We start from the raw sequence: 24441 nt of genomic DNA on the forward strand, positions 1-24441 counted from the left end.
AAGGTAATCATCTTCAAATATGAGACACAGTGGCCTCTGAAAGGACTTACACTTATTTCATGTACCTCCGGAAAACCACATGTGAAGTTAGAGGATGGGAGAACATCTCAACAGCTAAGGTTGCTCAGAATGTAGTTGCCCATGTCTTTGGTAGTGAGCTCCTTATTACTGGAGGTAATAAAGTGGAGGCTAGTTGACCACATGTAAGGGATATCGTTGAAGCAATATCCAGCCTGGAGGAGAGGATGGATTAGATAATCTCTGAGAGTCTATCACCAAGATTCTAGGGTTCTGCTTACAGTTTATTATCAAATTCTAGGTGAGATTTGTGATGAAAGGAATTAATTGGAAAATCATACAGAAAGGTCTGGTTTGAAAGATGCAGAGGTTGAACTGAAAAAATGTGAGTCTAGAAAGAGAAAGTGTGTTGTATTGGAGAGAACTCTGGGTAAGGCGGTAACCAGCCTTGATTCCTGTCTCTAATATTCACTTGCCGGCTAGTGGGATCCTGGGCTCCTCACATTTTCTCTGCATCCATCAGATGATGCTATCAACTGTTTGATGCCCAGAATCTGTGATTCTGTAGTTTGAGACTAGACCATGTTCTTCCTTATGATTCTACTGTGGCCTTAGATAAGTAACTTAATTTATCATTCTTTCCCAATATGTGAAATAAAAAAAAATATGGTATTTGCTTTTTCTAATTCACAAGGAAATCAGTAAGATCAGGTAAAAGCTTAAATGCTAAAACGCCTTAAAAGTAGAAAGTATAGTAAAGTAAGTGCTGCTCTGAGATTTCTCCACTCAAACCTCACCCTATCAATTCTAGTGCTGGGGGTAAATATGTCTCAGTTGTTTGAAACCTTCGTGGGTCCTACTCCTAGAAACCCTTATTTTTGGAGCTCCATGCCCCAACATATCAAACATATTAAAATATTCTCATATCCCTCATTAACTAAAATATAGTCATATAACTTATTCATCCTGATAATCTATTTTATGAGCATACAACTAAATATTTAATAATATCAAATTTTACATTTTAAAGACAATAGCTTTTTCCTTTTTTAGATGTCATACATTTTTGGTAAGCCCTTTAGAAGCTCATAGATACTAGCCACTGTAACTATTAATGATTGGTGAATGTCTTTAGAGAAAAGACATCAGGTTCAAACTAAGATTTATTAATAATTGGTAGAAAGAAAAAACTATTTTCTCATTGCTTCTTTCTGTACTCCAACAGGCTAGCCCTTATAGATCAAGATGGAAATGGGGACAGGAAGAGGACATGGGAGGCCATGGGACGTGGCCAAATGACTGCAGCTTATTTGTAGGTGTCCGTGAAGAGTGGCGAGTGTCTGTGCGTGCATGTCACATGCATGCGTGTGTGGTAGAGAGAGTGACAGATGAGAGTGCTGAGGGGTAAAGGGATATGAGAGAAAAGGACACCATAGGGTCAATGATAGGGTATGGTAGGCAGAGTTCTTAGAGAGCCCCCAAGATACCCACCCCTTCGTGTATGTGCCTGGTCTAATCCCCTGTACCGGAGCCTCTGAGGGCCTGATCTAATCAGGTCCTCCTTTATAAGGAAATCCAGAGGTCAGAAATGAAAGAAATTAGAGAAATTTTCCTTTTGGCTTTGTTATGGGCTGAATATGCCTGGCCCCAAAAACTCCCTCCAAAATTTATATGTTGAAACCCCAATTCCAAATGTGATGGTACTTGGAGATGGAGCCTTTGGAGAGTAATTAGGGTTAGATGAGGTTCTCCCTCATGATGAAATTAATGCCCTTATAAGAAGAGACACCTGACAGCTAGCACTTGTGCACTCTTGTGCTTTCTTTCTTTACACCCCTACCCACTCCCAAGTTTGTGTAAAGAAGAGGTCATGTGAACACACAGCAAGATGGCTGCCACCTACAACCCAAGGAGAGAGCCCTCATCAGAAACCAACCATGCTGGTCCCCTGATATTGGACTTCCAGCCTCTGGAACTTAAAAAAAAGTTCTGTTGTTTAAGCCACAGAGTCTATGGTATTTTGTTGTGGCAAACTGACCTGACTAATGCAGCCTTGAAGAAGCACATGGTTGTCACAGGACCGTTTGGTGGGAATAGCAGGTGGTCTTTAGGAAATGGGGCCTCAGATCAGATCCTCAATTTGAGGATCTGAATTCTGCCAATTACCAGTGATCTTGGAAGAGGACCCTAACATCTAGATGGAAATGAGGGCTGGTGAGATCCTGGGCAAAGAACTCAGCTAGGTGATACCCAGATTCCTGACCCATGGAAATTGTGAGATAATAAATGAGTGCTTTTTAGACACGAAGTTTGTGATCATTTTTTACATAGCACAAAAAACTAATACATAGGACTTGTTGGAGGTCTGCCTTTGCTCAGGTGCAAAACAAGATTTGAGAGTAGGGTAATCAGTTTTCCCTCACTTTCTTTCTTAGTGCCACTTAGCTGAATGTTTGCATCTATCTCATTCACAGTATATTAATCTCAGGAAAAGAAAGGAGACTTTCTGCCTTGGCCAAATCATTATCCTAAGTGTGGCTAGCAGTGTACTGATGGCATTTCTATGGTGAAGCATTTTGCATGTTGCTATAGTCTGAATGTTTGTGTCTCCCCAAAATTCATATGTTGAAATCCTAACCCCAAGGTGATGGTATTAGGAGGTTGGGTCCTTGGGAGGTGATTAGGTTATGGGGTGGAGCCCTCAGAAATTGGATTAGTGCCCTTATTAAAGAGTCCCAAGAGAGACTCCTCACCCCTTCTACCTTGTGAGGACCCAGGGAGAAAGCACAGTCTATGAACCAGGAAGTGGGTCCTCACCAGACACCAAATCTGCCAGAGCTTTGATCTTGGACTTCCCAGCCTCCAGAACTATGAGAAATAAATTTATCTTGTCTATTAATATAAGATACTTAGTCTAATATATTTTGTTATAGCACCTAAATGAACTGAGATACATGTTTTCCCTAAGAAGGCAGCTCAGGATGGGCTTAATTAGGAATTGCAAGGCCAAGGGGGAAACTTTTATCAGCTATTGCTTAAAGTAAAGAAGCAATGCCATAGGGGACCAATAATTCCTTTCTGGAGAATATTTCCAATTCTTTTCTCCTGGTGCTGACAGTTACTCTATATTTGTTTTCAAATAAATTCTATCAGTCAGCCTGCAGAGAGAAGTGTGTTTGGTCACTAGGAGGTTGTCTGTTCTCCTTTCCTCCTGGAGAGTTGAAAAAGCTGAGAACTCACCCTGTTACTGTCAAGTTTCAGCCTTTCTGGACTCAGCACTAGGCTTAAAGAGAGCTGAGTTTTGACAGGAAAAAAGATATCTCTGAGTTCTCTTTTTGGGTTAGAGAAAAAAAATGTGTCCACAAACTGGGACCCTGGTGAGTGTGAACTGTGCAATTTTGAGGAAACTTGATCTAGTGTCTTCTGCATTGTGTTGCACTTGATTCAGGGTAGTTCCATCCTGAGAAGGAGTCTGTTCCTCATGACTTAGGCCCTCTTCATAATCCTTCTCTGAAAGCCTCTTCTCCTTTTCATTATGTGGTCATAATTATTTCTCTGTCGAGTGCATAACCTAACACCTCTCCATGCACAGTGTCAAGATTTGAAACCATAATAAGCTGAATGCTCACCTTCGTAGCCATTATTTCAATCATTAGAACACAGTTTATTCCTTGAGAGGACATTAACATTTGAAAATGTGTCAACCAGAGTAAGAAATTCATCATGATCGTGGACCACCTGCCAAGTCATTAAAATGCAACGTTCTGATTTTCCTGGATATTTTAGATAAATCTAACATCTGACTTCAGTTTATATTTTTAAATTCAGCTCCTGCTAAATTGCTTGTGAAGGCCAAACAAGTTTGAATTTTAAACAACAAACTAGAAAAAAAATGCAGCCAGAAGAGGGCTAAGGGATCTGTTGAGAACACCAGTGTGGACCAAAGACATGAGTACACAACAGCATCCCCTGCACACAACGCCATTTTCATCCTAGCAAGACCAAAAGCTGGCAACCATCTCTACATTTGGGCACCTATAATTTTAAGCAAAAATGAGTCTGATTGCTGTGTAGAATTTTTTTTAGAAGACTTTAATGAGATCATCTCTGCAGTTCACTTGGTAAAGTAAGGCACAAATATTCCACATCTGTCTAGCAAAAAGCCACATTTCATCACTAATGCCGTTGAAACCATTAGCTGGAAAAATCTAGCACATGCACAAAAAGTATGGCTTGGAAAAGTGAAATATAAATCCCCAGGAAGTTGGAATGTGAGGGTTAATATTATGTCAACCCAGAGATTTTTGGATGGTCTTTGTTGTCAAGGTAACACTACCTCTTTCTAAAGCTCAGATAGGGAACCAGCAAAATAAGATGGTGCAATTAGAGTGAACTTAGCCATTCACATTTCAGCTTCTAGTATTTGAAATGGCTAATATTTTTGGTCAGGTATGTTATAGCTCCTTGCTGGTGGATCCAATGTCTTCCAGCTATCAGATGCTGCATAGCAAACTACCCAAACCATAATGGCTTAAAACAACATTTATTTTGCTTATGAATGTGCAAGTTGAGAAGGGCTCAGCAAGGGTAGTGGGATGTCAGTTGGGTAGCTTAAAGACTGGTGTTAGAATAATCTAAAGGCTTATTCACTTACATTTCTTGAGATTAATGCTGAAAAGACTAAAACAGCTGACACTGGCATTTCTTGGGCATCTTTCTGTTTGTTTTCTTTGTTTTAATTGACATAAAAATTTTATATATCTATTGTGTATGTGATGTTTTTACATATGAATACATTATGAAATGACAAAATTGAGCTAATTAACATAAGCATTGCCTCACATACTTAATTTTTTTGTGGTGAGAACACTTAAAATCTACTCTTAGTGATTTTCAAAACTACAACGCATTGTTATTAACTATAGTCATCATGTTGTACAATAGACCTCTTGAACTAATTTCTCTTATCTACCTGAAACTGTAGCTCCATTAACCAACATCACCCCATGCCCTTTCCCACACCCAGGCCTTGGCAACCACTATTCTACTCTTTGCTCCTATGAGTTCAACGTTTTCAAATTCCACATATAAGTGAGATTACCTAGTATTTGTCTTTGTGTGCCTGGCTTAGTACACATTATAGTTGTTGTATTGTTCTCTAGGTTCATCCATGTTGTCGCAAATGACAGGATTTCCTTTTTTAAGGCTGAATAGCATTCCACTGTGTATATGTACCATGTTTTCTTTATTTATTTACCCATTGATGGACACTTAGGTTGATTCCATATCTTGGGTATTGTGCATAATGATGCAATGCATTCCAAGAGTACAGATATCTCTTCAACATACCAATTTTATTTCCTTTGGCTATATACCCAGTAGTGGGATTGTTGGATTATGTGGCATTTCTATTTTTAACTTTTTGAGTAAACTCCATGCTGTTTTCTATAATGGCTGTACTAATTTACATTCCCACCAACAGTGTGCAAGCGTTCCTTTTTCTCTATAACCTCTCCAATATATGTGTTATTTTTCATCTTTTTGATACGTAGCCATTCTGACAGGTGTGAGATGATATCTTATTGTGGTTTTTAATTTGCATTTCCCTGATGATTAGTGATATTAACCATTTTTTCATATACCTATTTTACTATTTGTGCATCTTCTGAAAAATATCTATTTAGATCCCTTGCCCATTTTTAAACTAGCTTATTTGTTTTCTTGCTACTGAGTTGAGTTCCTTATATATTTTGGATATTAACCTCTTATTAGATGTCTGGTTTGCAAATATTGTCTCCCATTCTGTAGGTTGTCTCTTCGTTCTGTTAATTGTTTTCTTTGCTGTGCCAAAGCTTTTTAGTTCGATTTAATCCCATTTGTCTATTTTCACTTTTGTTGCCTGTGCTTTTGGAGTCATATAAAAAAATCATTGCCTAGATCAATGTCATGGAGATTTCCCCCTATGTTTTCTTCTTGGAGTTTCACAGTTTCAGGTCTTATGTTTTAGTTTTTATCCATTTTGAGTTGATTTTTGTATATCGTGTGAGATAACGGTCTAATTTCATTCCTCTGCATATGGATACCCAGTTTTCCCCAAAACCATGTATTGAAGAGACTGTCCTTTTCTCATTGGGTGTTCTTGGTACCTTTGTCGAAAATCAGTTGAACATAAATGCACGGATTTATTTCTGGTTCTCTATTCTGTTGGGATCTTTCTGTTTATATAAGACTTCTCTCTGTGGTGGCTTCAGAGTAGCCAGACTTCTTCCATGTTAGCTCAGAGCTCCCAAGGTGCATGTTCCAAGAGAAAGCCAGGCAGGAGCTGTCACCTTTATGACCCAGCCTTGGAAGACACATTGCATCACTTCCCCTGCATTCTGTTTGTTAAATTCGAGTCATTAAGCTAGCATCACATTTGATGGTGTCAAATACTTTGCAGACATGCTTTAAAAGCACTACGAATCTCTCAAATGTTTTTTTGAGGATCTATGCATGACACATGTCAGGCACTGTTAGAAATACAAAGACACATCAGCTTGGCCCTCCCCACTCTCATTTGGGAGCTTGCAGTCCAAATATTAGGTCATGAAAAGTAAAATGAGATTAGAAGAGTGAAATAACAACAAAAGTGATTACTTACGGAACTAAAGCAAAGAGAGAGCTGGGAAATTTGAGGATCTTGAAGCAACTCTTCACTATGGAACTAAGGAGTTCTAGGAAGATAGGAAGGTAGCTGTGAGCAGAAGCTTAGAAGCTAGATAGTAATAAATTTATAAAACTTTCATATGGCTTGTAGTCACATGATCCGTGTATTTAATTTACATGTGGGCTTAAAACTTAACCCCCTCAGAGGATAAGAACAGTGGCCCAGGGCATGAGAGGTAGCCCCATTGCACCATGGAGGCCCTGATAAGACATGCCAGGTTGGAAAGACTGGAAGTAGGTGGACATGTTCTTCCCTACTGCTTTCCAAAAAGTGATGGGCCCGTGAGTCTGACCAAGCCAGGTTTAGATTCAAAGATAACAAATATATATATTTGTGACCGAGTTTTGCTCTTGTTGCCCAAGCTGGAGTGCAATGGCATGATCTTGGCTCACTGCAACCTCCGCCTCCCCTGTTCAAGTGGTTCTCCTGCCTCAGCCTCCCGAGTAGCTGGGATTACAGGCATGCGCGACCACACCTGGCTAATTTTTTGTATTTTTAGTAGAAACGGGGTTTCACCATGTTAGCCAGGCTGGTCTGGAACTCCTGACCTCAGGTGATCAGCCCGCCTTGGCCTCCCAAAGTGCTGAGTTTACAGGTGTGAGCCACCGTGTCTGGCCAAAGACAGCAAATATTTATCAATGTGCTTTGCCCTGTGCTAGATGTTTTTGCACACATTGTATCATTTAATCCTCAGAACAACGAACATATATATTGATATGTAATATGGTTTTAGAGACTTAATATTAAAGAAGAATGGAGTAAATGTCACAGGCAAATAAGAAAGCTTTAGAAAACCTAGTTCTCACTTATTCTAGGGCTGTGGTTCACAATTATGATGATTTTGCTCCCCTACTTCAGACATTTGGCAATGTCTGAAGACATTTTTGGTTGTTACAATGGTGAGGAGGGAGGGATAAGGGGGGAAGTTTCTGTGGGCATCTAGTGGATAGAGGCCATGGATGCTGCTAAACATCCGACAGTGAGTAGGACGGTCCCCCAAAACAAAGAATTATCTGGTACCACATGTCAATAGAAATGAGAAAGCCTGCCCTAGAGATGTGATAGTATTGGAAAAGCAGAATACAACAGATGCTCATGAAACTTACTACATCCACATGTAGACTTTGCTTTTGTTTCTTTAAATGTAGCTGAGTGGTTTTCAATTTTTAGTGTTCAAGCCTATATAAATAAAATCATGTGTGATGTGCTTGATGCATGGTTTAAGAATTTTCTCAAGAGTAATTTTCCCCATGAGACTTTGACTTGTGTGTTGATCTTAGAACTTCACTTGATATTCACAGCAGCCATGGAAGGAGCCACCTCCCATGATGAAACAACTAGGGCTTGAAGAGAAAAAATCTGACTTGATCAAGATCTTTATGGCTAGTAAATAGCTAAGCCTGATCTCCAACCCAGATCTTTTTATATTCCACTGTTCTTTCTGCCTATCCATATACAAGATATTCAACAATTTAACTGACATTTGTTCAGACACTATGCTAGGCACTGCATACACAAAATATTAATAAGATAATGACCCTACCAGAGTGATAAAGATTAATCCAGAATGGCCATTCAACATTCTTTTGTTTGTTAGTTTGCTTTTTGTTTTTTATTTTGAGACAGAGTCCTGCTCTGTCACCCAGGCTGGAATGCAATGGTATGATCTTGGCTCACTGCAACCTCTGCCTCCTGGGTTCAAGAAATTCTCCTGCCTCAGCCTCCCTGGTAGCTGAGGCTACAGGTGCACACTGCCACACCCAGCTAATTTTTGTATTTTTAGTAGAGATGTGGTTTCACCATTTTGCCCAGGCTGGTCTCAAACTCCTGACCTCAGGTGATCTGCTCGTCTCGGCCTCCCAAAGTGACAATATTCTTTTGCTCAGCCATAAAATAAGAATAGAGAACTATAAAAAGGAACATTCATAAAATAATAAAATGCTTTTAGAAATAAAAGTGTGATAGAAATAATAATTTTACAAGAAAGGTAAAGTTGAGGAAATCTCCAGAAGGTAGGATAAAAAAAAAAGGAAAGAGAAAATAGGAGAGCAAAGGCAAGAAAGTTAGAAGAGCACTCAGAATGTCTAGTATCCAACTACTGGAAGTGTCAGAAAAATGAAAACAGAAAACAGAAGGAAAAATTATTAAATAAATATACAGAAATTTCCCAGATTTGAAAGAGACATTTTTGTAAATTAAATGTGTCCAACCAGTACCCAAACAATGAATTTAAAAAGGTCACACCAGACTTCTTATCCTGGCCATGAGGGACTAATAGAGCCCACAATTGCCTTCATGACAAAAACAACTAGAAAATGGAACAAGTTGCCAGGCGCGGTGGCTCATGCCTGTAATCCCAGTGTGTCCGGAATTGGTGGGTTCTTGGTCTCACTGGCTTCAATAATGAAGCCTCGGACTTTCGCGGTGAGTGTTACAGCTCTTAAGGTGGCGCTTCTGGAGTCTGTTCCTTCTGATGTTCAGATGTGTCCAGAGTTTCTTCCTTCTGGTGGGTTCGTGGTCTCGCTGGCTCAGGAGTGAAGCTGCAGACCTTCGCGGTGAGTGTTACAGCTCTTAAGGCGGCGCGTCTGGAGTTGTTTGTTCCTCCCGGTGGGCTCGTGGTCTCGCTGGCATCAGGAATGAAGCTGCAGACCTCCCCAGTGAGTGTTACAGCTCATAAAAGCAGTGTGGACCTAAAGAGCGAGCAGTAGCAAGATTTATTGCAAAGAGCAAAAGAACATAGCTTCCACAGTGTGGAAGGGGACCCCACCGGGTTGCCACTGCTGGCTCTAGCAGCCTGCTTTTATTCTCTTATCTGGCCCCACCCATATCCTGCTGATTGGTAGAGCCGAGTGGTCTGTTTTGACAGGGCGCTGATTGGTGCCTTTACAATCCCTGAGCTAGACACAGAGGTTTTCCACCTCCCCACCAGATTAGCTAGATACAGAATGTCCACACAAAGGTTCTCCAAGGCCCCACCAGCGTAGCTAGATAGAGTATGGATTGGTGCATTCACAAACCCTGAGCAGGCATGGCGGGCTGCAGGTCCTGAGCCCTGCCCCACGGGAAGGCGGCTAAGACCCTGTGAGAAATCTAGAGCAGCGCCGGTGGGCTGGCACTGCTGGGGGACCCAGTACACCTTCCGCAGCCGCTGGCCCGGGTGCTAAGCCCCTCATTCCCCGGGCCGGCAGGGCGGCCGGCTGCTGCGAGTGCGGGCCCACCAAGCCCATGCCCACCCGGAACTCCAGCTGGCCCGCAAGCGCCATGCGCAGCCCCGGTTCCCGCTCACGCTTCTCCCTCCACACCTCCCTGCAAGCTGAGGGAGCCGGCTCCCACCTTGGCCAGCCCGGAAAAGGGCTCCCACAGTGCAGCGGTGGGCTGAAGGGCTCCTCAAGTGCTGCCAAAGTGGGAGCCTAGGCAGAGGAGGCGCAGAGAGCGAGCAAGGGCCGTGAGGACTACCAGCACGCTGTCACCTCTCACCAGCACTTTGGGAGGCTGAGGCAGGTGGATCAACTGAGGTCAGGCGTTCAAGACCAGCTTGGCTGACATGGTGAAACCCCATCTCTACTAAAAATACAAAAATTAGCTGGGCGTGGTGGCGTGTGCCTGTAATCCCAGCTACTTGGGAGGCTGAGAAACGAGAATTGCTTGAACCCAAGAGGTGAAGGCTGCAGTGAGCCGAGATTGCACCACTGCACTCCAGCCTGGGTGAGAGAGTGAGACTGTCTCAAAAAAAAAAAAAAAAGAAAGAAAGAAAGAAAGAAAGAAAGAAAGAAAGAAAATAGAACTAGTTATGTGAAATAACTATTTTCAGATATTGGACAATAGGAAGAATAGGACTGTGATCCCTGAGAGAAGAAAAACAAATGAAGTGAGTCCTGTGATTGCTCGGGCTTATGCCTGGATATGATCTCTTGAATAAAGAACAGAGAAGAACAAATAGAGACTGGCAGCCTTGTTGAGTTGGAATGAGGGGAAGGAGCAGGTGGGTAGAAAGGTAGCTGGAAATTCTGGGGCAAAGAACTGAGAGAGGGGAGCAAAAGAGAAGGGTTCTAGAAATCCCCATAAGGATCTCCTTGATTTTTTGACACATGCATACAGTGGAATTCTGAGAGACTAAGAAGGAACAACTGCTGGGGAAAGCAATTATTGGGAAGGTGTCAACCAAAAATATTCTCAAGAGGTTACATGGGGCTGAGACCCATTCAAATTCCTATCAGTCAGAGTGGAATGGCCTTGCTGAATACATAGACCATTCAGTAGTGATAACAGAAGTGCTATGTATTAGAACTACATCTATGCATTACTATGTCATTGCTATGTATTACTCTAGATCTGCTTTAAAAGGGCTTAAAAACAAGCTGCTAAAGGATAAAACTAATATGCAAGTAACTTAACTTCTTTCCAGAGCAAAGTCCAACACTCTTAAAAGGAATAGTACAAAACTCAGCACTTAACAGTATAAAATTCACAATATCTGGCTTAAAAAATTACTAGACATATGAAGAAACAGAAAAATACTATAACCTATAACCAGAAGAAAAGGTCATACCAAGGCATGTCATAGTGAAGTTTTAGAACACTAGGAATGAAGAAATGATCTTGAAAATTCCCAGAGAAATACAAAAGAGAAAAATAAGGACTGGGAATAGAAGGACATCAGACTTTTCAAGAGTAATACCAGAATCCAGAGGAAAAGGAGCCCGGCATTAAACATTCTGTTGGAAAGCGATATAAAGACTGAAATTCTAAATGTAGCCAAAATATCAAATAAAGGTTAAGGTAAAAGACATTTTTCAGATATGCATTTTCTCAAAAAATTTATCTCCCAGGTACCATTTCTCAGATGCTCTACAAAATAAGGAAGCAAACTAAGAAAGAGGAAGACTTGAGAATTTAAAAAATGGGATCCAACACAGGAGCAAGGCCAAAGAATCCCCAGGATGATGGCGGTGGGTGATTCCAAGACGGCATCAAGGCAGCAGGTCAGGAGAGCAGCCTGCCCAGATTGGAGCAGATCAGAAAGTTCAGGAAGACACTTCTTCAGGAAGACAAAACTGAAAGAATAGTTAATATGTCTGAATGTATTCAGAGAAGATTTACACAATGGGGGAAGAGTTAAGGGTTGACTTAGTGGTAAGTTCACAGAAAACCATACAGATAAAAAACAAGACTATTATTAGCTCCTGAAAAGACAAAAAGTACAGGCAAAGAAAAGTAATAGCAACATATGACATAATTAATTGGTGATTTTTTTTTTTTTTTTTTTTTTTTGAGACAGAGTCTCGTTCTGTCACCAGGCTGGAGTGCAGTGGCACGATCTTGGCTCACTGCAACCTCCGCCTCCTGGGTTCAAGAGATTCTCCTGCCTCAGCCTCCCAAGTAGCTGGGATTACAGGCATGTGCCACGCCCAGCTAATTTTTGTATTTTTAGTAGAGACGGGATTTCACCATGTTGGCCAGGATGGTCTTGACCTCCTGACCTCATGATCTGCCCGCCTCGGCCTCCCAAAGTGCTGGGATTACAGGCATGAGCTGCTGCGCCCGACCTAATTGGTGAACATTATTTACATAGTCATGATAATGTTAGCATTTAATATCAATTTACTCAAAATTATGAACAGCTTGTTGAGAGGACAGGAGATTGAAAGTATGTGTTAGGTTGAAATGGCGTTAGGGTAAATGCCAGAGACTGAGGGCAATGAAAAAGAGCTGAATCCTCATTCAGATAGTTGGAAGTCAGTAGAGAATTCTGAACTTAAATATCAAGAAGTAGTAGACTAGTACAAGCTTGTTATTTAGAGATATAGAAACAAATGGCAAAATAATCCACTACAAGATTTGGAAGTGTTTGCTTCTGGGAAGCGTGGGATGAGAGGGTAGTGACTGCCATTTTAAAAGAAATCTTATGGAACTATGTGTTGTAACATATTTTCAATTCTAGGGCCATCTTTTTTTCTGTTTCTATTTTTAATGCTCCTTCTGTTTTCTATTTTTTGCCATACACTGTGTGTTTTCTTTAGTGTCACTTCAAGTTGAAGATAGTGGTATGTGTTTAAATCTTCTGCGTTTATGTGTGGGCAGCTAAGAGGCTATATCTTTCTCCTCTAAAGGGAGTGGTTTACAGCATCTCTTGGTTGGGGATTACCTGCCTGTGGAATTGAGCAGAGATGTTGCAGATATTCCTGTCTGAAAAATGCTGAAAGATTCTCTCCCACTGACTCTATTGTTACATGATATGACATATGATATTGACATATGTTATGTCAATATTTATATCCCTTGGACCCCCAGTTCTAACTCCTAGGTCCATTCTGGACAAAACAATAGTAGATGTATCTACGAATAGGAGTTGGGTGTTTCTGAAACATATGTCTTCCAAGCTCATTATTGTCTGTTATGCGCGTAGAAATTTCTAGTCATTAGCAAGAAGCTTGCACATTCAATAGCATTCAGTAAGAATTGGTTGGCTCATTATCCACTTTCACACCCTGCACATTGCTAATGAAAATCTCATCCTTTTTGTTCACCTGAATCCTGCTTATCTTTCAAGGCCAAGCTCATATTATCATTCACTCAGTGAATTACTCATCTTCATCAAGTCTTTATGGATCACCTACTCTGTACAAGGCATTGGGGATACAGCAGTGAACAAAACACTCAGTTGCTGTCCCTCATGGAGCTTACTTTCTAGTTGGGAAAGTAGACTTCAAACAATTAGTAACACAAGTGGTAAGTGTTGTGATAAGTGATAATTCGTGATAAATGTTTTTAAAGGGCAAGTATGGTATATCAAGAGATCATTGGTCAATGTAACTTGACCTTGTGCATGCTGTGTGGGGGAAGGAAGGTTAGAGAAGGTATCTCTGAGTTCAAGGTGTTGATGCTGAGAGCTTAGGATGAGCTGGAATAAGCTAAGCCAGGTTGGGGAGGGGCCTTGTAGACAGAAGGAACAGCTTGTCAGAAGGCTCTAGGGGTTAAAAGGAGCAAGGCAACTTTGAGGAAAGTCAAGGTGGCTACTGTACAGGGCTATTCAGAGAAAGGGGAGCATGGAATCTGAGTAGATATGTAAGCAGGGCAGGTGATGCAATTCTGTGATAAGAATTTCTGATTTTATCCTAATAACAAGTGTACATCATTAGAATTTCTGATTTTATCTTAATAACAAGGGTACATTGTTGAAGATGTTTAGGCAGTGACAAAGGAATGACATGATATTAGTGTTTTAGAACTTAGTCTGTGCTATTTCAGTGGTCTGTGTGGCTGATGATGCTGTGCAGACCTCATTGGAGACATTAAGTTAGAGAGAAGACCATGCACCCAGGAGGCACTGAGAAGGAAGATTTAGGAGACATGTGTGATGATAGAAAGGAAAGTGTCATGATTTAGGCGAATCCTGTATGTCCTGTTTTGTGATATTCACTAGAAATACTGCTTCCAGGATACAGATAGTTGGGGATAGCAGTGATTTGGATCTTTCAGGGCTGGCGTTTTGTCAGCCAAGTGGAATAGAATGAAGGCAGCAATTGACTATGAGTCTTTTCCAGGGAATAATTGATAATGATAGACTCTAAACTCCAGGATGAGTTAAGAAAGATGTGAAAGCAGGAAGAACTGATAGAAGGTGAAAGCGTCATGGATTTCCTAATTTTCTATAGGGAAAGACTTCTTGTGAGGGTACTCGAGCTAGTGACTTGAAGGGACTAGGACATTTGAATTAATAATGTTAGAGTGATGCAGAGATAAGTGTGTGGTTAAGGAGGCAGTGGCTCAGCTGGTGGGAAGAGCAGGTGGCTGGAGATGAGATCAAGGCCCTGGGACACTGCATAAGCGTGTGTGGGGTGTGCAATGCAAAACTACAGTGGGCACCATTCACATCAATGACAATGTTCTTTATGTTCCTGGAGCTGGGCAGTGTGGTGACCATGCCAGGGGATGGACACACAGGGTGGTGGATAAGAATTTCACACAGGGTTGAAGTCACTGGGAAAGATAGCAAGAATTGGGTGAAGAAAAATCCTCTGTAGATGACAGCAATGAAGAGGAAAAGAGGTGGCAGGACCAGAAGACTGGATCCTCACAGGATCAGGGATCTTGGCCAGAGGGCAGAGCAGTAACTGCCTGGAAGCAGCACTAGGAATAACATTACCTCCTGACTGTGAGGTTTGAGAAGAATGCAACAGAGTTTCAGAGGAACTTTGTGTTCAATAGACAGCTGATTCTCAGTATAGAAAAGGAGTGAAAGAACATTTGGAGGATAGGAGAGATGCGGAGATGCGGGTATTTGCTGATATTGGAGTAAGAGCTCTAGAGGGAACAATGGAAGGATTTGGAAGGGAAGTTAGGAGTAGGGGTTTGGGTCTGGGGCAAGGAAACACTACACATGGTGTGGATGGTAGGAATGCAGAGGAGAGGCCGTGGAGGGTCTGTGTACTTTGGGGATAGATCAATAGGAGTGTAGTGGACAATGTTCAGGAGGAGAGTAGCCACTGGGCCAATAAACAGAGGTCCTGGCTTACCAGGTCTGGGGTGGTGACAGCCCAGCAAGAGCAGAGGCCCTTGGAGGAGTAAGAGTCCTCTTCAGTTCTCAGCTTATGTGTCCTGGGGTAGTGAAAGGGAAGCTTCCTGGCTTGGGCAGCTAGGGAGAGGTGCCAGCTAAGTCACTTCCTCTACAAAGTGTCCCCCTTTTTTTTCCAATACAGAAAAATGTCTCTCTCACCTCTCCACACCCAATTTATCAGCAATATGGCCTGTGATTCTCTTGGCATTTCCATGTCCTTGTAACGGTATCCTTTTGCTAGGTATTTGTTTACTCACCAAGATTAGAAACATCTTGAGGACAGGAATGATACCTTTTGTCCTTATCAGGACCTTGCATGGCACTCAGTAGATATCTGTAGGCTGGTTAGTATACTGACATCCTGTGCTTTCTAACCCCATCTACAAGCTCTATTAGTCATAAATCCTTGAGTTTCAAGTCACAGAAACCTAACTCAAACTAATGTAAGCTAAAAGGTCATGGAAAGCTATCATGGGAACCCCATCTCCCCTCCCACCCCTGACTCTACCATGTCTCATTTCTGCACTTCAATTCTGCCTTGATTCAGTTCTTTCCAGTGGCAAAGATAGCTACTGGCAGCTAAGAACTTATTTTGTTTTTACATTTTCTGATTAATTCCAGATTAAAAAAAAGAGTGTCTATTTCCTGAGGGCTCCAGCTATAGTCCTTGGGGTGGCCATGATTGGTCAGGCTTGGGTCGTGGTCTCTCCTCTGAAACCATCTTTGTGGTTAGGGCTTGGGATACTCTGGGCCTTGTCGTCACACCTGTGATGGGAGAATCAAGGCTGTGTGGTAGCCTGCCCCACTAGACCAGAGAATCAGTGTTTGCAAGAAAGCAGAGTGGATATTTGCTACATTGCTGATTCCCAGCGATAAGGAAGAGAAAAACGGCTGCTGAGACTCTGTAGTCTCAAAGGAGGTATTAACAGTATAAGGCAGGGAGTGAAGAGGAAAGAAAGAATTTTTTTATTTTTTAAATTATTATTATTTTTTTAGCATCCAGCGTTTGCTAAGTACTACATTCTTTACAGGTTCTACTCTCATTCGATCCTCCCAGTGATTCAGTAAGGCAGGTAGGATAGGATCATTTTAAGTTTAAAGAAGAAGAATTGAAGCTTAGATAGCCTAGGCTGAGGATCAGATTCACATCCTGAATTATCTGACATCAAAAGCCCTATGCTTTCCTTTAATCAGGGTTTCTCAACCTCAGCACTTGGACATTTGGGGCCAGATAATTCTTTGTTTGGTTATGGTGGCTGTCCTGTGCATTGCTGAATGTTTAGCAGCAACCCTGGCCTCTACCCACTAGATGCCAGTAGCAATCCCATTTGGTTGATTCAATCAAAAACATCTCCAGGCATTGCCAAATGTCCCTGAGGAGCAGGTTGGGGGGTGGCGGCAAAATTGTCCCACTTGGGACCAGTGACTCTAAATCATGCAGCTGAATGAATTCAAAGTTGTGGTGCCTAAAAATGTATGCACCAGCAGCTGGGAAATACCATGAAGGATCATGTATTTACATTGTCATATGCTTCTGTGTGTTTTATAAAACTGAAGTGCTCATGTGAGTGAGCGCTCTAATCCAGCAGGAGACAGTAAATTGTTTGTCAGATAAAGTCCTTTCTGTTGTCATTAGTTTACAGAGACGTTTCCTCATTTGGAGTGCCCTTCCAGAAAACAGCCTCAGAATCAGATAGAGCTTCTAATATTAAATCGAGGGAAAAGGTGGTAAATTGCGAAGTGCTTGGCTCCATGTGACACAGTCTAGGTAAAATGAAAGTGGGAGGATCTCTGCTGTAACTGCCCCCAAAAGCAATTTGGCGTGTGTACAAAGTTGTGTTTCTGAGAGCAGTGGAGATGCCCCTTCTATGTGGAGAAAAGGTTAGCGAGGCTTGGGTGAATGGAGCCCAAGAGGAACTTGGCACCAGCTCCTGCTGACTTCATTCCTCCTGCCAGTCGGAGCTGATTTGTAAGGCTGTGTTTGGTGCCAGGGACTGGGTGGGAAAGGGGAAGTAAATTCAAACAAAAGAATGCCCCTGAAGTGTCTGAAAAGAGGCTTTTAGCACCATTCTTTCAGTGCTCTCAACCAGACTGAAGGTGCAAAAATTTAAAAAGCAGCCCCAAGCACTTTGGAGAATGGTAGAATGTATCCAACACAGTGATATTATCACATCTATTTGTTGGACAAAGAACTTCATTGTATAACAAAATAAAACATGTTTCTCCTTCCAGTTCCTGCTTTGTGACAAATCTTCAAAAATGAGCTTACAAAGGAGCAGACTGGAAACTTGGCAAGGGTTGTTTTTAGACAAGCTCCTTCCAAAATATCTGATTGAAAGGGTTTTCAGACTATTTTCCTGGCCTGCTGTGCAATTTGCAAACAATTTCTTTTTTGATCAGTTGTCGGGGGAGGAATTGATAAAAGTACTTGAAACTCATTTCTCACATGTATAGACAAACCTCTTCCAAGCTCATTAATGTCCGGCATGGGTAGCAGGTACATATTCTTGCATTAATTTTGGAGTCCACCTCTGAGCCTAGTCCTGGCCGTGAGGAAGGTCTAGTCCTGGCCATGAGGGCTATCACCTGCTCTTCGTCCCTCCATCTACACGGTGAACCTCATGGACACCTTCCAATGATCTGGCGAATTCTAGTGGTTAAATCCTTTATTTTCAGGGTATCATTAGAGTCTCAGATTTCCTTAGAAATGAAATACTCTACATGATCTGAAGATGAAATTAATTCTCCCCAGTATAAATCCAGTCAAGAAATTCTTCCTAAGGTTGGTTATCAGAGGCTGGGAAGGATTGTGGGTGATGGAGGGTTGGGGAGGATGGTTACTGGGTAAAAAGAAAAAACAAAACAAAACAAAGAATGAAATAGGACCTAGTATTTGATAACACAACAGGGTGACTGACTATATTCAATAATAGTTTAATTGTACATTTAAAACTAACTAAAAGAGTATAATTGGATGATTTGTAACACAAAGATTAAATGCTTGAAGGGATGGATACCCCATTCTCCATGATATGATTATGATGCATTGCATGCCTGTATCAAAACATCTCATGTACTCCATAAATATACCTATTAACCTAAAGGCTATTATGAACCCACAAAAATAAAACATATAGATTAATGGGGGAAAAAAAAAAGAAATTCTTCCCAGTCAAGAAATCCAGGTTCAGTATGTAAGGCTATTTTTCATGAGTGTCAAAACTGCTTAGCTTATCTGAAAAAGTTATATATTATATGATTCTGTGTATATAATGTCTCAAAATGACAAAAAGATAGAAATGGGGACCAGAGTAGTAGTTGCCAGGGATTAGGTAAGGGGGCCAGGATGTGACTCTAAAAACGATAGCAAGCTGAGCCTGTGGTGTGCACCTGTAGTTCAAGCTACTTGAGAGGCTGAGGCAGGAGGATTGTTTGAGCCCAGGAGTTTGAAACTAACGTGGGCGATAAAGAGATACCCATTTCAAAAAACAAAAAATAGAGGGTAGCACAAAGGAGTTCCTTTGTGATGACAGAAGAGTTCTACATTTTGATTGTGGTGGTGGTAACACAAGTTTACCCATGGGTTAAAATGATGGATTACATGCCCTCACCCCCCAAAAATGAGTCCCTGCAAAATGAAATCCGAGTAAGGTCTAATAGTCTAGTTAATTGTATGATGCCAATGTTGATTTCTGGTTTTGATAATGTACTACAGACGTATAAAGTGGCACCATTGGGAGAAGATGGGTGATAGGTACACAGAACCTCTCTGGATTATTTTTACTACTTCTTGTGAGTCTATAAGTATTTAAAAATAAAAATTAAAAATATTTTAAAAATCCAAATCATATAGCTTTATAACATCTAACATGGCAGAGATGACCCATAGTAGGTAATTAAAAAATGAATGAGACAGGTTACTAAATGAACAAAAGATCTTTTCCATCTATTAACGGAAGTTTGAAAGAGCGATGATAGGCCGGGCGTGGTGGCTCATGCCTGTAATCCCAGCACTTTGGGAGGCCAAGGTGGGGTGGATCATCTGAGGTCAGCAGTTCGAGACCAGCCTGGCCAACATGGCGAAACCCTGTCGCTACTCAAAATACAAAATTAGCCGAGTGTGAAGCATGCATGTAATGCCAGCTACTTGGGAGGCTGAGGCAGGAGAATTGCTTGAACCCGGGAGGCAGAGGTTGCAGTGAGCCGAGATTGTACCACTGTACTCTAGCCTGGGTGACAGAGTGAGACTCCCTCTTAATAATATTAATGATAATAATAATAAGTAAAAGAGTGAGATAATAGATGAGATTTTTGAGTACTTAACATGTCAGGCATTGTGCTAAGCACTTTAAGCATTGTCTCATTTAATTCTCATAAGAACCTTATTTCTAAAAAGTTTCTTCCTTTAAAAGATAATTAATTCTACATATTTGGTAAAAGTATAAAGGAAAACAAGAAAATTAATAATGACAAAAAAGCTTGGATAGTAGTTAACATAGTTGGGTAAGAAGGACAGTAACATTGCAGGGTTGAGGGCAGTGGAGGAGGATGGAGGGACAAGAGTGGGTCTGTATGGCTATTTGTTGTACCATTAGTTTTAATGTTGTACATATCTTTTTGTGTGTGTGTGTGTGTGATCATTTATATAAAGTATATCTTGTGGGAAAACATGTAAATATGAAAGCAAAATGGAATCAAATGCAGCTGGTGGTATGACAGGAGTTATTTTATTGACAAAGGCAAACCAACCAGAGACATTTTGCTCCTGGGAGGGGACACCTGGCTTGAGTTGGTGGGTCACTGTGACTGCTGGTGCCAGAACCATCCTAGACTCTCATAAAAAGGCTTTGGGCATAAACTATCGGAGATGTGTCTCCCAAATGAATAGTGCTTTGGGGGAAATTAAAGTGATTTTCTGTGTGAATTCTTAATTCCTCACCAGCCCCTGGCCCACATGGGGAGACAGTCGAATCTCAGTGATCTGAGCTGATGGAAGGGGCTGAGCAGTCACACTTTCCTGCTGCAGTGCCTTTAGGATGTGGAGAGAAGAGGGAGCCCAGCAGAGCACACAAAACCTAAAGGCTAAGAACAGGAAAGGGACTTTGAGAGCACTGGGCCAGCCACTGCATTTCATAGATGAAGAAAACGAGGCATGCAGAAGCTGGGACTTATTCCAGATTTCACACCTACCAAGAGCGCCTTTGTGTACCAGATCCCAGGGCTCCAGGCTCGAACCCTTTTCTGTTCATGGAAGTTACTGATATTCTCCATAAGGATTGAAGGGCACTTACAGAGACATGTGCAAAATAGTCAGATACAAACAATCAATGGGAAAAGAAAACAGGAAAGCAAGATAAAGTTTGAAGTCAAGTTCTTGTTCATAGAACTTATTTTCAGCTCTGTTCACAATGCCATGTGCCTTTAGCGGCCTTCCCTGAATGAATGTGAGCTTTAAGGAGAGGACTCCTTAGAGTGGCTCCTTCTCAAAGCTAGCGTTGAAACAGGGAAGTCTGAAGATATTTGATCTTAACTTAGAAAAAAATTATAGAAGTATTATGTGAATACTTGCTTCCTGTAAAAATTTATACTGTACAGTTATATACTGTATTGAATAATAAGTCGAAGCACCTCCTGTAGGTAACCATTTCTAACCATTTGATTTGTATCAGTCAGACCTTTTTCTGTGCATTTATATGTAGATATAAAACATGCATATATGTAGCTTTAAGAAGATGAATGAGATCCAGCTATTTATTATTCCTTGATTTTTTTTTTCTCCTAAAAATGTGTCTTAGAAATCTTTCCATATGGGTACGTATGGTTCTACCTCAATTGTCTTAGTAACTGCATTGCAGGACAACTGCTGTAACCATTTTTCTATTGATGGACATTAGGCTACATCCTAATAAAAAAGATCAATAAATATGCTAGTGCATGTGGCTTGGTTTGGGCCATGTGTGTATTTCACAGGATCCATTCTCAGAAGTAGAATAGCCCAATGTCCACACATTTGACCAGATAATGTCAAGCTGGCCACCAAAAAGCCTGTACTGAGTTAAAGTCCACCAGAATGTATGTTTATTCATCTTGCCATATTCTTTCCATAAATAAATATTATCAATCTTTTAAAATGTTGCTGATCTGAGAGATAAAGGAGTGATATCATTATATTGCTTTAATATTCATTTCTCTGATTCCTAGTTAGGTTGCATATTCTTTCTCATGTTAATTTGCCATTTCTGTTTCTTCTTAATTGCCTAATCATATCTCCTTTCCTTTATTTATTTATTTATTTTGGGGACAGGATCTCACTCTGTCACCCAGGCTGGAGTGCAGTGGCTTGATCATGGCTCACTGCAGCTTGACCTCCCAGGCTCAAGGGATCCTCCCACTTCAGCCTCCCAAGTAGCGGAATTACAGGTGTGCTCCACTATGCCCTGCAAGACGGGGTTTAGCCATGTTGCCCAGGGTGATCTCAAACTCTTGGGCTTAAGCAATCCTCCAACCTCAGTCTTCCAAAGTGCTGGGACTACAGGTGTGAGCCATTTTCTTTAAAAAGGAAAGGAAGCCCAGCCTCCTTTCCCTTTAAAAGAAATTGTTCTTACTAATTTTTAGGCACTGGTTATGAATGGGTAGTAACTTTATTATGATGCAAATATTTCTTTTTGGTTTGTTGCTTTTCTTTCAAGTTTGTTTATGGTGGTGTTTGCCTTAGAGATGTTTTAAATTTGTGAGTCATCAAATCAGTAGCCTTTCCTTTTATCATTTATACTTTTTTTTGTATTTTGCTGAGGAAAGCATTCTCCAACATCATAAAATTCTTATCTTAAACTTTCTTTGATAACTTTTTAATATGTCGATCTTTAATCCAAACAGGATTCATTCTTACATATAGTACAAGGTAAGACTCTAATTTTATATCTTTTCTCCAAATGGATAGCTGTTTGTCCCAACATTAGGCATTGTCTAGTTCCTTCTTTCTTTATCATGTGCTAAATTTATATTTGGTTTCTGAAACTGTCTATTCTATTCCATAATTTAGTCTCATGCCAATATCACACTGCAGAATTACTGTCATTTTTCACTTTTTTTTTTAATGTATTTGCCCTCCTAATTGAATTTTACATTCAGCTTTTCAAGTTCCATAAAAAAAGCCTGTTGAAATTCTGACTGGCATTTCACTGCTTTTATAAATTAATTATGAGAGAATTGATATTTTACAAAATTTAGTTTCATTCATTTGGAAATTTGTTTTCAGTAAAATCATTTTCTTCATAAAGTTTATGCATGTTTTTATTTGGTTATTTCTAAGTATTTTATAGCTTTTATTGCTCTGGGGATTTAAAAATTGCATTTCAATTTCTATTAAGTTGTTTTTCTGATGTAGAAAATTATTGAGTTTCTATCTGTTGATCTTATTGTAACTGGTTACCTTACTGAAACTTCGTATTGGTTCTTTGTGTTTTTAGACTTACTTTCTTTGATTTTTTTAAAAAAATAGATAAGCATATCATTTGAAAGTAATGGCAGTTTTGTCTCTTTTTCTCCAATACTTATGAATTTATTCACTTTCCTTATCAAATTGCATTGATTAGAACCTCAAGAATAATGCTGTGTATCATCTTTCTCTGGTTTGAATTTTAATCAAATGCTTCTACTGTTCCACCCTCAAGTATGACATTTGCTATAACTCTTTTTAATCAAGTTAACAAATTTTTTTTACTAATATAGTGAGTTGCAGTAACAAAAGGTCTAAATTTGAACCTTTGTTGTACTCCTAGAATAAACCCTAGCTGACAATTTTAAGAATGGTTTATTAGTAAATAAAGGCCTGACTTTAAAATAATAATAAAAGCAGGAAAAAGAATTTCAAATGTTTTCAATAAACACAGGAGGGAGCAAAGGAAAACTGGAATTGAAGCAGGATAAGCATTTTGTCTTGTTTCAAGAAGAGCTTATTAATACAAATGTTTTTCAACATTTAATTAAAATATTTTAAGCACATGTATTTAGCATAAATTTAATCTTGAGAAAAGTGGAAATAGAACATGTGATTTCCAAACCACTAGGGCAAAAAAGGAAACAGAAAATTTCTTTAATCAGTAAAAATAAAAGAGAAGAAAAAAGAAACATGCAAAGATTTTAAAAAAAGAAAATGAAAAATGAAAAAATAAGATAGGAATGAGAACAATCATCAGTTACAAAATAAGTTATCAAAATGAAGGTGGTTAGATTAAAATAAACTATGAAAAGGTAGAGACACTTAGAGAAGAAGTTCCAGTTACTTGATGTTTACAAGGAACACACAAAATGAAACAACATAGAAAGATTGAAAATAAAAGGATGGATAAAATTATTCCAGGCAATGTATAACCATGAAAGGTAGATGGGCCAATCTTAATTTCTAAGAAAATTGATTCCAACATCAAAACCATTATATGGTCAAAGGGGGATATAACATGCTGTTGAAAGGTATGTTCCATTGAGAAGATAAAATTATTATGAACTATGGTGAGGACATTTAATACTCACCTAATACAGTATTTCTGTCCTTTCCTACATTTCCCGGCCCCTTGCAGTTAGATGGGTCTGTGAACCAGTTCTGAATGGTGGGCTCTAAGCAGAACTGATGTGTGCCATCTCCAAGTCAAGCATTTAAGACCTGGTGTGTGACTCTCTATTTCTCTCTAGAAAATTGTTTAAGGTTAACAGTCAGGTTATTTAGATTTATTTAGCATTACTATACATTTATGGTTTATTTTTACCCATTATTTAAAAAAAATCTCTTTCTTAAATTCAGTTTCCATTTTAATATATGCTCATATAAATTGTAAGCCATTATCTTGGAAAAGGAAAGGAATCCTGGCCTGAGTTTTAAACATTTGAGTATGCGGAGATCTGAAAATGTCTTTATTTTGTCCAGATACTTAAATGCTAGTAGAGTCTGGAATTTTTGGTTCATCATGATATTTCACAAGAACATTGAAGACATTGCTCCATTGTGCTTTAGCTCCCAGTTCCTGAGAAACCTTATTCTTACGAATGTAGCCTAATTTTTTCTTCCCTATTGATTGTTTAGGATTTTCCCTTAATCTCTGGAGTTCAGAGCTTCTTCCAGACATGCTGAAACTATTGTTTTCTTTCTTTCCTCTTTTCTCTC

This window comes from Pongo pygmaeus, chromosome 12, assembly GCF_028885625.2.
Source record: "Pongo pygmaeus isolate AG05252 chromosome 12, NHGRI_mPonPyg2-v2.0_pri, whole genome shotgun sequence".
In the NCBI taxonomy this organism is placed as follows: domain Eukaryota; kingdom Metazoa; phylum Chordata; class Mammalia; order Primates; family Hominidae; genus Pongo; species Pongo pygmaeus.